At 50.5% G+C, this 13,636-nt stretch overlaps 1 protein-coding gene across 2 annotated transcripts in view; it reads left to right on the top strand.

Annotated features, from left to right (window-relative positions):
- Nucleotides 1-29: 29 nt before the first annotated feature.
- Nucleotides 30-13,636, top strand: part of IMMP2L (inner mitochondrial membrane peptidase subunit 2) — a 488,390-nt gene continuing 474,783 nt past the window's right edge. The window contains exons 1-2 of one of the 2 annotated variants that reach the window (XM_014547169.1): nucleotides 30-226; nucleotides 4,208-4,307. The gene's annotated coding sequence lies outside the window, so the exon portion shown is untranslated. The remainder of the gene's footprint in view (nucleotides 227-4,207; nucleotides 4,308-13,636) is intronic. The other variant, XM_005875617.2, reaches the window with a different exon arrangement.

Below are 13,636 nucleotides of genomic sequence, written 5' to 3'. Positions count from 1 at the left end.
GGGGCGAGCCCCGAGCCCAAGGGGAACAGCTGCGCCCCGAGTCCCGGCCGGGAGGGCGCGCTGTCCCCCCTGGAAGCGTGGGGCAGGTGGTGGGAGCTCCTCAGGCTGGACCCTCGGGATTTTAAAACACGTGTCTGTCTCTGTCATGTTTACTTTTAGGGTTTTGGCCAAATTGGGCACAAAATAGCCACTTACCCCTTCTCACCCAGGAAGAGCGGGAGAAAGGGTAAGTAAGCAATGAGCAGGGCCGGAGGGAGCCAGGGCGCCCCGAGACGGCAGGGGTGCAAGGTCTACATCCCCAGCTCAGCTCCCCCGGGACCTTGGGGCCCAAGTCCACGTGTTCCCACCTTCCAGGCCGCACTCCCGCCCCGAGGGTTTCCAGGCTCAGTGCCCGGTGGCTGGCAGCTGGCCCTGACCCTTCACTCCCTCGGAGCCTGGGCCTCGCACCTCTTGGGTTTGATTATTAAAGAGCCAGAGTCCCCCTGGTGACAAACAGGACCTTTGCATTTTAAAAGGGGGACCCCTGGAAAAACCCCTCATGACCCCAAAGCACAGAGCGCAAAGCAGCAACAGAGTGCATACCCGCATAGAGTGCATAGCAGCATGTCAGCGTTGAGTTTCTTTGGGGATCTTCTCCCCAGCTTCCCGGGAGGGAGCATGGCCAGGCTGGGCCCCCTTCTCGGGACTCTTGCTGTGAGACCCCCTCACCAGCATTCTCTTCTCTCCTGAAAAGTTGCCAAACAGCACATGGAAGCCCTTGGAGGGTCGCTGTGATGTTCAGCGGGGCCTCTTTCCTCGGCCCTTTTCCTGGGGCTGTTCCATCCCCCCGCCAGCACCTCCCTCCCCACGCCTCTCGCCTCTCGTGTTGGTGATGTGACACCCAGCCTCTCCCAGAAGGGTGGGAGCACCTCTGCACCCCCTCGGCCCCACATAAGCCAAGGCTTTGAATGAGTTACCATTCGGCGAGCCACCAGCAGGAACAGGAAACCGCCTCTGAGATGCCCACCGGGAAACTGGGGCTGCCCTCTGGCATCCCGCAGGCCGCCTGCGCCTGCACCTGCCTTTGTATGCGTTTGAATCGCGAGGCCGGTGACCACAGCACTGACTTTCTGAAAACCCCGAGAATAGTTGTTTAATTGATGATGGGTTCCCTCAAGGATTCAACAGAGATTGTTTTATCTATGGATGAGCGGGGGTGGTGGGCGCGGAGACTGGTGGGGATGGCCCTTTGGGTGGAGCCTTCACCAGTTTTCCGAGGATTTTCTGAACAGCTAAGTGGTGATGTACAAGGCCTCCCGGTTCTGCTGGCCACTGGTGGGCGGGGCGGGGCGGCTCTTTCCCTGCCTTCCTGGGACTGTCCCTCAGGAGCTCCCCAGGCTGCCTGGCCCTCGCGATGTCCTGAGTGAACAGTGTGGTCAGTTTCCAGTGCGTCAGTGTGTGGTGCCCGCATCATCGTTAGACGAGGATCTGTGTTTGGGTTCTCCCTTACGGGTGACACAGGCGGGGAGGCCTGGCGAGGGCAGGGACGATCACGGTGGGAAATAAATACCGGCGTTCACTCGCCTGGGCTTCTGTACGCGGCCCGCATTTTTTTTTTTTTGCCCCTCACTTTTTATCCAAGTGATAAAGGTGTCTTTTTCTGGTTACATAGGTTTTAAAAAGCGACAAAGAGTCGAATCTTGCCAGGATATAAAAGGTAGAAGGCAAGTCTCCTCGGAACTCCCTCTCACAATGCCACTGTCAGCAGTTTGGGTTGATTTCTTCGACTTTTAATTTCATAATTATATATTTCTATTTGGCAAAATTCTAAATGTTTGCCTTTTATCTCCACATTTCTGGCTATTTACCACCATTCCTGTTTCACCCCAAACCCTCAAGTAGAAGTAGCATGCCTTTTACACACAGGCTTTTATTTATTTTTATTAATCCTCCCCCGAGGATATTTTTCCCTATTGGTTTTTAGAGAAAGTGGAAGGGAGGAGGAGACACACACACACACACACACACAGAGTGAGAGAGGCACATTGATTGGTTGCCTCCCACATTCTACCACCACCACCAGGGGCCAGAATTGAGCCTGCAACCGAAGTATGTGCCCTTGACCAGAATGGAATCCGAGACCCTTCAGCCCTCGGGCCAATGCTCCAACCACTGAGCAAACCAGCTAGGGCTGCAGACAGTCTTTTAGACGCAGGCTTGATTCCTGGCTCTGATTTTGCTAGATCTGCCCTCTGGGCCTGTTAACACTTCTCTGCTCCTTAGCTTGTCGTCTATCGAAACAGAGCAATGAGCATAGTTACAAGGAGTGTGTGCAGCCAGCCACTGGCCCGCTAATTTCCCTCCCTGTCTCTCTCTGGTCACCCATCACATTCTTAGGACTTTCCTTGTGATTGTGGAAAAGGACCTAGTATTTCACTTTCCTGAAGGTGCTAAGCCTCCTGGGGTTTTGCATTTTCACAGCGGATCGGATAGCCTGTTATAGCTGATCCTAGAATTTCCCCAGACGAGGCCTGACCCCTGATGCGGCTCAGACTCCCCCATCAGATGCCTGGTTCCACAGCCCTGCCCACACACAGGTGGGGCCTGAGAGATGAAGGGGAAGGGCTTCTGGCCTGTGTTGAAGAAGCGCTGACTGCTCCCCCGTGAGGAGACACCCACTGCCCTGAGCTGAGTCTGAAAGCCAGGGTTTCCTTTCGATTTCAGGAAGGCCTGTGGCGAATGAGCATCACATAAAACCACCGATGCTTCGTGTCCGGGTGTCATGATTTTGCCCAGCGGCGGGTTTAATGATACAGCTCAGCCGTGTGGTTAGTGTGTCTAACTAATGCTGCTCTCCGGGCCAAGGGAGACGAGTCCACAGACGTCTGATTTCACACTAGGCCCTGGGTTGCGCGTTGCTGAGGAGTACATGCTGTCAGTACATTACAGGCCTGTCCCCGGCGTGCCATGGTATGTGGCGCCTCCATCATAAGTCCTCGTCTCTAGGGCTGAGGATGGTGTTTTATTCAAATGACAGCCCACTGTGAGTGAGGCCCGGCCAGACAAGCAGGTCCCCACAGGGTCTGCCAGTGCCACTGCTCTCACCAGGCAACAGGCGGGATCGTTTCTATCCTGCGTGGCTTTTTATTTTTATTTTTTATTTATTTCCTTTTTTTGCGGAAGAAAAATAGTCTTAAAGGGAAGCCTCATTTAAGGACCCTTTGTGATCCAAAAACTTATTTTTAAGTTCATTTTTGTTTGTGATGCTGATCGGGGTAATTATGTAGGAATAAAATAACAAGTAGCTTTTAGCTTCCTAGGTTAGGCCCCCACAGCTTTGTTCACTCACTGCACGCCCGCTGTGCGAGTGGTCCTGTAGACTCACGTGTGTCTAACTAATGCTGCTCTCCGGGCCAAGGGAGACGAGTCCACAGACGTCTGATTTCACACTAGGCCCCGGGTTGCGCGTTGCTGAGGAGTACACGCTGTCAGTACATTATAGGCCTGTCCCCCGACGCGCCATCGTGTGTGGCGCCTCCATCATAAGTCCTCGTCTCTAGGGCTGAGGATGGTGTTTTATTCAAATGACAGCCCACTGTGAGTGAGGCCTGGCCAGACAAGCAGGTCCCCACAGGGGTCTGCCAGTGCCACTGCTCTCACAAGGCAACAGGAGGGATTGTTTCTATCCTGCATGGTTTTTTATTTTTATTTTTTATTTATTTACCTTTTTTGCGGAAGAAAAATAATCTTAAAGGAAAGCCTCATTTAAGGACCCGTTGTGATCCAAAAACTCATTTTTAAGTTCATTTTTGTTTGTGATGCTGATAGGGGTAATTATGTAGGAATAAAATAACAAGTAGCTTTTAGCTTCCTAGGTTAGGCCCCCACAGCTTTGTTCACTCACTGCACGCCCGCTGTGCGAGTGGTCCTGTAGACTCACCCACGTTTATAACAGGGTGTTGGAGAATCGTGGGTTCTGAGTTCCAGCCTGGAGTGGCTGGACCACGTCCCCCTCCTTGTGGGGGCTATCGGAATACTCTGGAGGCTGCCTTCCCGGGTTCTGGGACAGGCTGTGTCATGGCCCAGCTCTGTGGTCTTGGACACACATCCTCATCTGTGAAATGGGGCCACTCCTCGCGATCATTGTCAGATGGAGGCCTGTAAAGTAGCATGCTACTGGTACAGAGGAAGTCCCTGGGAAAGACTAGTTCAATTTTCTTGCCTCTAGGTCCTTGCTACCAGAACAAAGACTCCCCATCTCTTACATCCCAGACAACCCCGCGGCCAGGACAGGGGGTGCCAACGAGGGGAACTCCCCGTGGAACCGGGTACTTGGTTGTGGGACTGGGAAGGGGTATGGAGAGCGCTGGCAAAGGGGTGTGTGAGCTGAGGGGAAGGTGCCGGCCTCTCGCTCAGTCCATGGGCAGACGGAGGTCGATGAATGACTTCCCTCTTAGAAAGAACCCCTTTATCTCTGGCCTTCAGTCAGCCACTCTGCCGCAGACTCTGACCTCCTTACTGCCTGCTCAGTCCAATGATTAGCTTTTTCTCTTATCGCTTCGATGCCACCTGAATAACCCTGCATTTCTTTGTTTGTTTGTTTTTTATGGGGGGGACGGACTTAATAGTAGATGTGTACTTCCTTAGATCTGGTTTTTTTCTCTACTCAAAGTCCAGCGGCTGTCTTCATGCCCTTTCCTTGTCCTATAGTTCATTCATTCCTTTTTAATTGTTTTAAAAACTAAATTTTTATTGATTGCAGAGAGGAAGGGAGAGGGAGAGAGAGAATCATCGAGAGAATCCCCTCCTGGGGATTGAGCCACAACCTGGGCATGTGCCCTGACCGGGAATCAAACCGTGACCTCCTGGTTCATAGGTCGATACTCAACCACTGAGCAACACTGGCCAGGCTTTAATTTTTTTTTTTTTACACTGTATGCCATGTGCATTGAACTAGATACGAAGATGAAAAATCACTGTCCTTGATCAAGGAGTTCATAGTCTAGTAGGACAGTAGCCATCTCTACAGACCCCTGAAGTGTGCCGTGCGATTCGCCACAATGGAGAGATGTGCACAGGAAGGCTCGCAGGAGCTCTCTATCCCCATGGAGACGCCCGGGGGGTGGGAGGTGGATGGGGGTGGAGGGCTTGCGCAGTGGCTGAGTTTGTGCTGAGTGTTGGAGGCTGAGTAGGAGGGGTAGGTGGCAAGGAGCTAACATCATGGGTCGTTGTATGGCTTCTGAGAGCAGGTGTTCTGGGGACTCTGTAGGTCAGTTAGAGTGTGAAGGGCAAAGTCAGGAGTGAAAGGAGAGGGACAGCTCAGTCAGGGCCTGCTTTCCCTCCCGGGTGAGTGACCACTGGAGGATTGTGGTGACTGCAAGGTCCCTGACAGTGCTGGGTGGGGGGGGGCGGTGAGGGGGGTGGAGTTGTGGCAGGACTGTCGGCCAGAGCTGAAGACAGAGTGTTCATCTGCATGACAGGAGGTTGAGCACTCAGATGAGGAGGGGCAGTGGGGCTGCTGAGCAGTGAGGTGGTTTAGGGAAGATATTTAGGAGGAGGGAAGCGTGGTGGTCTTTGTGATTGAATGTGAAGGGGATGGGAGAGTGGCTCCCAGGTTCCTGGTCGGCGAGAGGGAAGGAGGAGAGAGAGCCGGTCTGAGGGCCGAGGGTGAGCGCAGGCTTGGGCGTGTTGTGTTAACGAGCCTGCGGGCACACCATTGGCGGGTGGGGGTGTCTAGGAGGCGTTGGCTGTGGGTCCTGGTGCTCCCGGGAGAGGGGGGCAGGGGGACAGCTCTCTGTGTGGTGCCTGCGTCTGGGGAGGAGCTGGAGGCTGGGAAGCATGGGCGTGCTTAGGCCGCGTAGAGAGAAGAGAAAGGGCTGAATGTGCGTGGCAGAGAACACTGCAGCTAGAGCACAGCCAGGAGAAGGGATGCGAGGACGCCGAAGGGCGTGGCCGAGAGTCTGGGAGGACAGCAGGTCAGCCTTTCCGGCCAGCGGCAGACTTTCGAGAAGTGGACCCAGTTAAAAATGCAGCCCTAGCCGGCTTGGCTCAGTGGATAGAGCATTGGCCTGCGGATGGGAGGGTCCTGGGTTCGATTCCGTTCAAGGGCACATGCCTGGGTTGTGGGCTCAATCCCCAGTAGGGGGCATGCAGGAAGCAGCTGATCAATGATCCTCTCTCATCATTGATGTTTCTCTCTCTCTCTCCCTCTCCCTTCCTCTCGGAAATCAATAAAAATATATTTGAAAAAAAATGCAGTGCTTGGAATCGGGCGTGATGGGGTTGGGGAGGGCCTGTCAGTGGTTGTTGGCTGTGTGGGGTGGTGGGGGCTCTCGTATAGAGAGACCAGCAGGCTCTCTATTGTGTAAACTCCCTGTGGATTCACCACCTCTGGCTTATCCTCTATGGATGACTAACGCACATCGGAGCACTTACACCAGAATCTCGGGACGATGTCCCGGGTCTGATGGTTTTCTAGGTGCCCGGTTCTCAGGCAGCAGGTCCCGGCTGTGGGCAGTGTGGCCAGAGCAGGCCCGCCCCCCGCAGCCGCTCCCGAGGGATGGTTTCAGGGCTCAGGGAGCTCCGAGGTTTCCCAGCTCCTGGCAGGTTCTGGACTGAGTGCCCAGAAGGTGGAAGGACCCATTTTTCTCTTATGTAATAAATCACCAAAAGTGTAATCTTTGCCGTTTTACCCACAAGTTTATTCTGAGGGCGAGGCCTTTGTAAAGGCCCTCTGTCACACACGCTCCTTATATCTTTGTGTTGAAAAATGTTCGCAGCATTTGCGGTCGACCTTTGAAGAGCCGTCTTGCTTGGAGCTGGAGGACACGGTGTAAACACACGACCCCGCCCGAGTGTTGGAACCGTGCACAGCAAAGACGTTTCTTAAAGAAGGAAAATGCTTGTAGACCGTGTGTGTATTTTAGGGTAATTTAGTTTCCTGCGGTTTTCCTTTCTGGGGATTCTTCCCTCCTCTCTGCTCTCTCCTGCGTTTCCCCGCAGGCATCTCCCGGTAGGAATTCTGCACCCCCTTAGCCTCGCTCTGTGCTCTCCGTCTGCTGTCTGGGCCTCGTTTCCTCCCCGTCTTTGGACGTAGTCTGTGGGGTCATGGTGGAGGGTGAGTGGGCTTCGAGGGGCAGAGCAGGCATCGCGAGGAGTGATGAGTATGGAAAGCAGCTCCCCGGAGCTTGGGGTTGATGGCCAAGGGCGCGCTGCACGAAACAGGTAATGGCGCACCTGCAAGGCTGTAAGCGGTAGGAAAAGAGTGGAGTTGCCACAGGTAATTTACCCGCATGGTTTAATAGACTTTATTTTTTAGAGCAGTTTTAGGTTCACAGCAACCTGGAGTGGGAGGTAGAGATTCCGCATATGCACTCCCTCTCCCGCCCGGCACCCCCTCCCCCATTTGCAGCATCACTCACCAGATGGTACATTTGTTACAGCCAACGAGCCGATATTGACACATTATCATCACCCAGAGGTTGTCGTTTGCATCGGGGTTCACTCTTGGTGGTGTACGTGTACATTCTGTGAGCTTGGACAATGTACGAGGACATGTACCCATCATTATAGAATAGTTTCACTGCCCTCACAGTCCTCTGTGCTCTGCCCATCCATCCCCACCCTTTCCTTCCCTCACCAACCCCTGGCAACCACTCACCCTTTTCCTGTCTCCATACTTTTGTCTTTTCCAGGAGGTCAGATGGTTAGAATCACATCGTATGTAGCCTTTTCCCCTTGATTTTTAGCTTTCCTGATATAGCGGATTCTTTACAAAGCATTTTGGTATTTCCCCAAGAGCTTCTTTGTTTAATGAGAGTTTTATTAGTGTCAGATTCAAATACTGAATAATTAGTTTTGTTTAAAAAAGAACCGTTGTTCTGTAAGGGCTGTTCAGAGCACTGCAGTGACTGATTGGCTAGTGTTTTTCACGGTCTCGCTGTACCTCACAGGGGAGGAGAACTGTGGTCTGTAAATGTGACGACAGCAGGTAGGAGGTGAGTAGTTTGGGGCACGTCAGGCGTATATGACCGTGATGTTAACACTCCATACGTTTCATTAAGCCTTTATTTTAAAAATGTAAAACATAGGCATTAGAGAGAAATTTCCAGACGTTAAAGGGGTCATGTGAGTGAGGAGTGGAATGGAGTCCTGAAGTTCTTATTTTAGCCCTCGCTCTGCAGTCAGCTGCGTGAACATGGACTTCAGTTCTCTGAACTTCATTCTCTCTCTTTTTTTGTTAATCCTCATCTGAAGATATTTTCCATTGATTTTAAGAGCGAGTGGAAGAGAGAGGGAAAGACAGAGACACTTCGATGTGAGAGAGACACATCGACTGGTTGCTTCCTGCACACGCCCCGACCAGGGCCTCAGGGATCCAGCCTGAAACCGAGGTTTGTGCTCTTCGCCTGAATCGAATCTGGGACCCTTCAGTCCCTTGGCTGACGCTCTATCCACAGAGCCAAACTGGCTAGGGCTGAACTTCATCCTCTTTTTGGGAGAACGGAGGTATGTACTTCATAGGTTATATTTGAGGACAGTATGAGCTGTTTGTAAGAATCCTATGTTAGTTTAACCCATTGTAAAGAAATGGAAGGAGTTATTTGGTTAACGAGTCATACTTGGTTACTGTCTTCAACTCTAAAATTTTTAAAATTTTTTTTTTGGTGTGTAGACAAGTAACTAAGGGAAGTAATGATTTGGGGTTAAGAAGGCAACATAGGAAGTCCCTTACCATCGTTGGTAGATTTCTGGAACTGAGTCGAACCACGTAAAATGAAACCGATTTTATGAAAAACTAATTGATACACGGCACCTCACCAATGTCATAACGAAACAACATTGAGCGAAATGTTGTGCGAGGACCTGTTGTCCTGCTGAAAAGGTTAGTTAGCTGTGTCTGTGTCTGAGAAATAAACGACTCCTTTTTACCTGAGAACGTGTCATTGATTTAGCGTCTCCTTATGGAAGGCGTGACCTGGAGATACTCTGCCGGTGGGGTTGGCTCCCGGCCGTGTTTATTACCTCGTGGTCAGCTTGAGCGTCCAGTCCTCCTTCCAGAGCGTGGATGACGGCCAGGGGAGTACAGAGTCAGACACACATGATGGCCTGTGCATGGTGAGCAAAGCCTGGATCCTACAGCTCTCCTGACAGCCTCTGTGGGGGCCAGGGCAGGGGAGGGGGCACTAGGACCGGGTGGGGTTAGGTGGAAGGATTCTGGGGGAAGAGAAAAGAATCCTCTGGTTGAAACCCTGAGGCAGGTGATATATCAAATATCCTTCTAGTTTCAATCACAGTGTCCCTCCAGTGTAAAGTACCCGAGGAACGGCCAGTGACAGACTGATGCATGCCAGTGATAGAACGCTTGACATGTTTGAGTTGGAGACTTCTCAGCGGTGCTTTGTCCAAAATAGAAGTGTCACAGTCCTTTTTATTCAGTGCAGTTGACATCTTTAGTGTGTTGCAATCTCGACTTTGTGTAGCTACTTTCTTCTGTTGCCTTCAAAATCCATGCTGTTGGCAAGGGCAGAAAGATGGCCTATCCTGTGGCAAGAGATGTGAGAACGGCTGTCCCACCACGAGCCCCTAAGGTAGCCACGGGGAGTCAGAGGGGAATTGTCACCCCGAACAAGAAACAGTCCGCATGCGTCCTGGTAGGTGTTACCTGACGTGATATTGAGGATGGAGAGCAGACACTTACCACCCATCCTAGAGAAGCTGCAGTAGAACTTTTCGAATGTGTTTGTTTGGAGCAACGTGTCTTCATGGCAACCGAATAGAAGGTCGGCAGGTCAGCGTAGGGCACCGGACTGGGTGAGGACATGGGTCGCATCCCCTCCTGGCAGCTGGGCTCCCACTGCCCACCCGCCCAGGCTCTCTGTGGGGAAATTCCCGATGCCTGCATTTCAGGGGACCTTCCTGGACGCTGAACCCCAGGTCTCGAAAGGAGGATAGAAAAGCAGCAAGGCTTTGTTTCCCATGCGATGGAGACCGGAGCTGTTGGGGGAATGGCACAGATTCAGTCCATTGGAGGCCAGGCTTCTCCGTCTTGGATTTACGTTAATGAAAACAGCAGAGTCAGCTCTGATCCTTCCGCATCAGCAATCTCGCACTCCGCTCCTCGGAGTGGGAGTGTCTGAGCAGTTAAGGTTGATGGGAGCTGATACTTGCTCTACGCCCTTAGGCAAAGTCAAGCGGCACCTGACCTCCTCCCATCCATCTTCCTGAGCATTCTGTCCCCCAGCTGTTCCAGACTGGCCCTCGGGGAAGTAGACGTGTCTTTGTATTCGAATCAGTTTCAAGCCTGGACTTGTCAGGGCTGGCTGAGCTCTGGATTGTAGTCAGTGAACTTTGTCCAGTTCTTCAGGCTCTAGCTCACTCCCTTGCTTAACATGGTTGTGGCTCACAATTGCCCTTAAGTTAAGGCAGGAACTTGCTGAAATTGGCCCAAAAGACCCCACTTCACAGGCCCTATTCACCTCTCCGGCATTTTTCTCTGTTTTTACTCCAGCCTTAGCTCTCTCAACTCCAATCAGGCTGACTTACAGACAGTGAGTTCTTACTTCCCTTGACCTTTGTTTCATTAAAAAAAAACACACAGAACAAACCTGGGTCACATCTTGTCACTGTCTAGGGCAGTGATGGCGAACCTATGACACGTGTGTCAGGCACGCGACGAACTCATTTTTTTTGGTTGATTTTTCTTTGTTAAATGGCATTTAAATATATAAAATAAATATCAAAAATATGCCTTTGTTTTACTATGGTTGCAAATATCAAAAAATTTCTATATGTGACACGGCACCAGAGTTAAGTTAGGGTTTTTCAAAATGCTGACACGCCGAGCTCAAAAGGTTCGCCATCACTGGTCTAGGGGCAGCTTAAAGGCTTAGAGGCCATGGTCATTCCAGGTTGAATTCCTTGCTAGGACCTCCCATAGCACAACATCCATTAGGTTTCCTTCTTTGTCTACTTTTGTCCACTGCACTGGCCTCTGACTAAGTCGCCGTTGAATCAGTGTGGTTTTGAGTGTTCGGGAGAGAGCAGAGAGGTCACCTTGAACTGACCTTGGAAGAAAGGGAAGAACATTCAAAATATCAGGTGTAGTTGGAACGAAGATATAGTGGAGGCCCCTCTGTCCCTAAATTCAGGACCAATGAGACACTGTTGGGCTACAATAAGGGGCTGTGGGATATATAAATTGAGGTTAGATTATGAATGACCTAAATATTAGAGTTAGCAGGCTATCAATAGGGAGGGGAAATGGAAGGAATTTTGACTGGGGACTCATATATATATATTTTAAAAAGATAAATGTGTGTGTGTGTGTGTGTGTGTGTGTGTGTGTGTGTGTGCAGTGCCCACCCTGCTCCCCCACCACGTTCTCACCTGGCGTTGCTTCTCTGTTACAATAAAGCCCAGTTCTACTTGCCTTCTTGCCACGGAGACCACGTTTTTAAAGGTTTTTTCCCATCAGTGGAACAGAATATGTTCACTGCAAAAATCGTACGGACATTGTATTCCAGACTCTCCCAGCTCCCTCAGAGTCCATAGAAGTTCACGGGGCGCACTGTTCTGTGACGGGGAGGTGTCTGATTCAGTGGCTTTGCTGGTTTTATGGTTCTGTCTCTGCAAGCTGTCAGTAAGCGGGCTGTTTCACGTTTGCATTGAAGGGATGTGAGCTGAGTTCAGAGAGTTGATGGGAGCCACACCAACCTTAGAGAGGAACTTGCTCATCACACGCTCAGCCTGTTTCCCCCTCTCTCTCTCCCTGGGCCTCAGGTGGGAAAGGTGACAGGATACGCAGGTGCACAGCAGTTAGCAAAGGGGATGGGATGGATTCTGAAGTCACTTGTCTTGCTAATTTTTTTTTTTTTCCGGCGGGAGAGGTGCAGAAAAAAAAAAAGGCCCAGAGAAGTGTTTTCCGATCGGCTGCTATTGAAATACTGAGTCGAAGAAAAGGGAGAGCTAGTGTCCCAAGGATTGCTCCTTGATTATGGAATAACATAAAATTGCAAGAGTGATTTCTCTGAACTTTGATTCTCTCTGGGGAACAGTGTGCCACCTTCTCAGCATTGATTTGCATATCTTTTACTTCCCACCAATGTCTGATTGGATCTGAAGATGGCACCTACACGATTTAATTTTGTGGTAATATCAGCTACCTGCTTATTATCTTTGCTGCCAGTGTCTTGGACGGAGGAGTCTGGCTGGTGAGAAAGATGCTGTTGAGACCAGCGCCTGGGGGTTAGTCAAGGTGTCTGGGTGGCTCAGGAGAGGGCTTACCTTGACCCTTGGCCCAGCACACATTTTTGTTCTCAGGCAGATGAATACGGGCAAATTGGGGGAGAATTCGTCAGACTAGTAGGCCCTGTGTGAGGCAGGAGGTAGCTGGGGTGGGGTGAAGTTGGTCACATCAGCTTTGTATTTGAAAAGGATGGTTGAGAATGTTTAATAGATAATGTCACTACTGCAGAAAAAGTGGTAGTTTAAAATTAATTGTGTGTGTTTTTTTTTTGTTTTAAAATGTGGCTGATTTTTAAGGACTTTGTCCTGCGTTTGCTTTTACATTTGCTGTACATATTACACATGAAGATTATGCTTTAAACACTGTAAAATGTTTTTCTATTACTAACTAGACAGTTGTGGGAAGTGTTACACTATAAAGTTCCCGTTGATTTTGTGGCCTTTCCAAGTTTACATGCTATACATACAGTTAGAGTGGTATAGCTCCCCTTTGCGTGTGTAAAGATGCGGGTGGTACATGTGGAAGGGACATTGCGGAGGGGCACGATGCTTTGGTATGCAGGAGCCCCCCCGCTTTTGTTTGGGGTGAGATGTCAAATCCTAGGAGGCCGGCCATTCAGAGTGCCCCAAGGACCACAGGGGGGCAGGGCTTTCATCACGTAAGTACAAAGACAACCCTGTCTTTTCCTATTAATTGATGTGTATAGATTTGTGCTTGTCTCCCTGTTGTACCCATGGCCCATTGGGAAGTTGAGTGGAAATGGATGAGGCTTGAGCATTCACCTCTCATGTCCTGGATTGAATGAACTGTGTACCAGGACAGTGCCGTGAGTTGCATCCGAGTGCTGCAGCCGCAGTAATGAAATCAGTACCTCATCCTGCTCTGAGTTATGGGGAGTGGCTGCGAGGCAGTGGGGATCTGAGAGCTCAGTGCACAGGCCATGGGGTCAGATCACCTGGATTCAGCTCCGCTGCTGACCTTCTGTGTGACCTTGGGGAAATGACTCAAGTACCCTGAGCATCAGTTCATAGCTTTTATGAACTGGTGTGCTCAGTGGTGAACGTTGTCCCATGCACCAAGAGGTCGCTGGTTTGATTCCCAGTCCGGGTGCATGCCGGGTTTTAGGCTCGATCTGCAGTAGGGGGCGTGCAGGAGGCAGCCGATCAATGTTTCTGTGGCATCTTCGTTTCTCTCTCTCTCCCTCTCTCTCTCTCCCCCTCCCTTCCATTCTCTCTAAAATCAATAAAAACATATTACAAAATAAAATAAAATGGGATAAAAATAGGGATAATATAGGGATTACTTGAGGCAATTAGCATAACAAAAAACTTATTATAGTATCAATATAGTGATACAGTATTTTATTTTTTAATATATTTTTATTGATTTTTTACAGAGAGGAAGGGAGAG

This window comes from Myotis brandtii, unplaced genomic scaffold, assembly GCF_000412655.1.
Source record: "Myotis brandtii unplaced genomic scaffold, ASM41265v1 scaffold466, whole genome shotgun sequence".
In the NCBI taxonomy this organism is placed as follows: Eukaryota; Metazoa; Chordata; class Mammalia; order Chiroptera; family Vespertilionidae; genus Myotis; species Myotis brandtii.
Note: the sequence above shows the minus strand (reverse complement) of the source record. Positions and strands in the feature narration are given on the sequence as shown.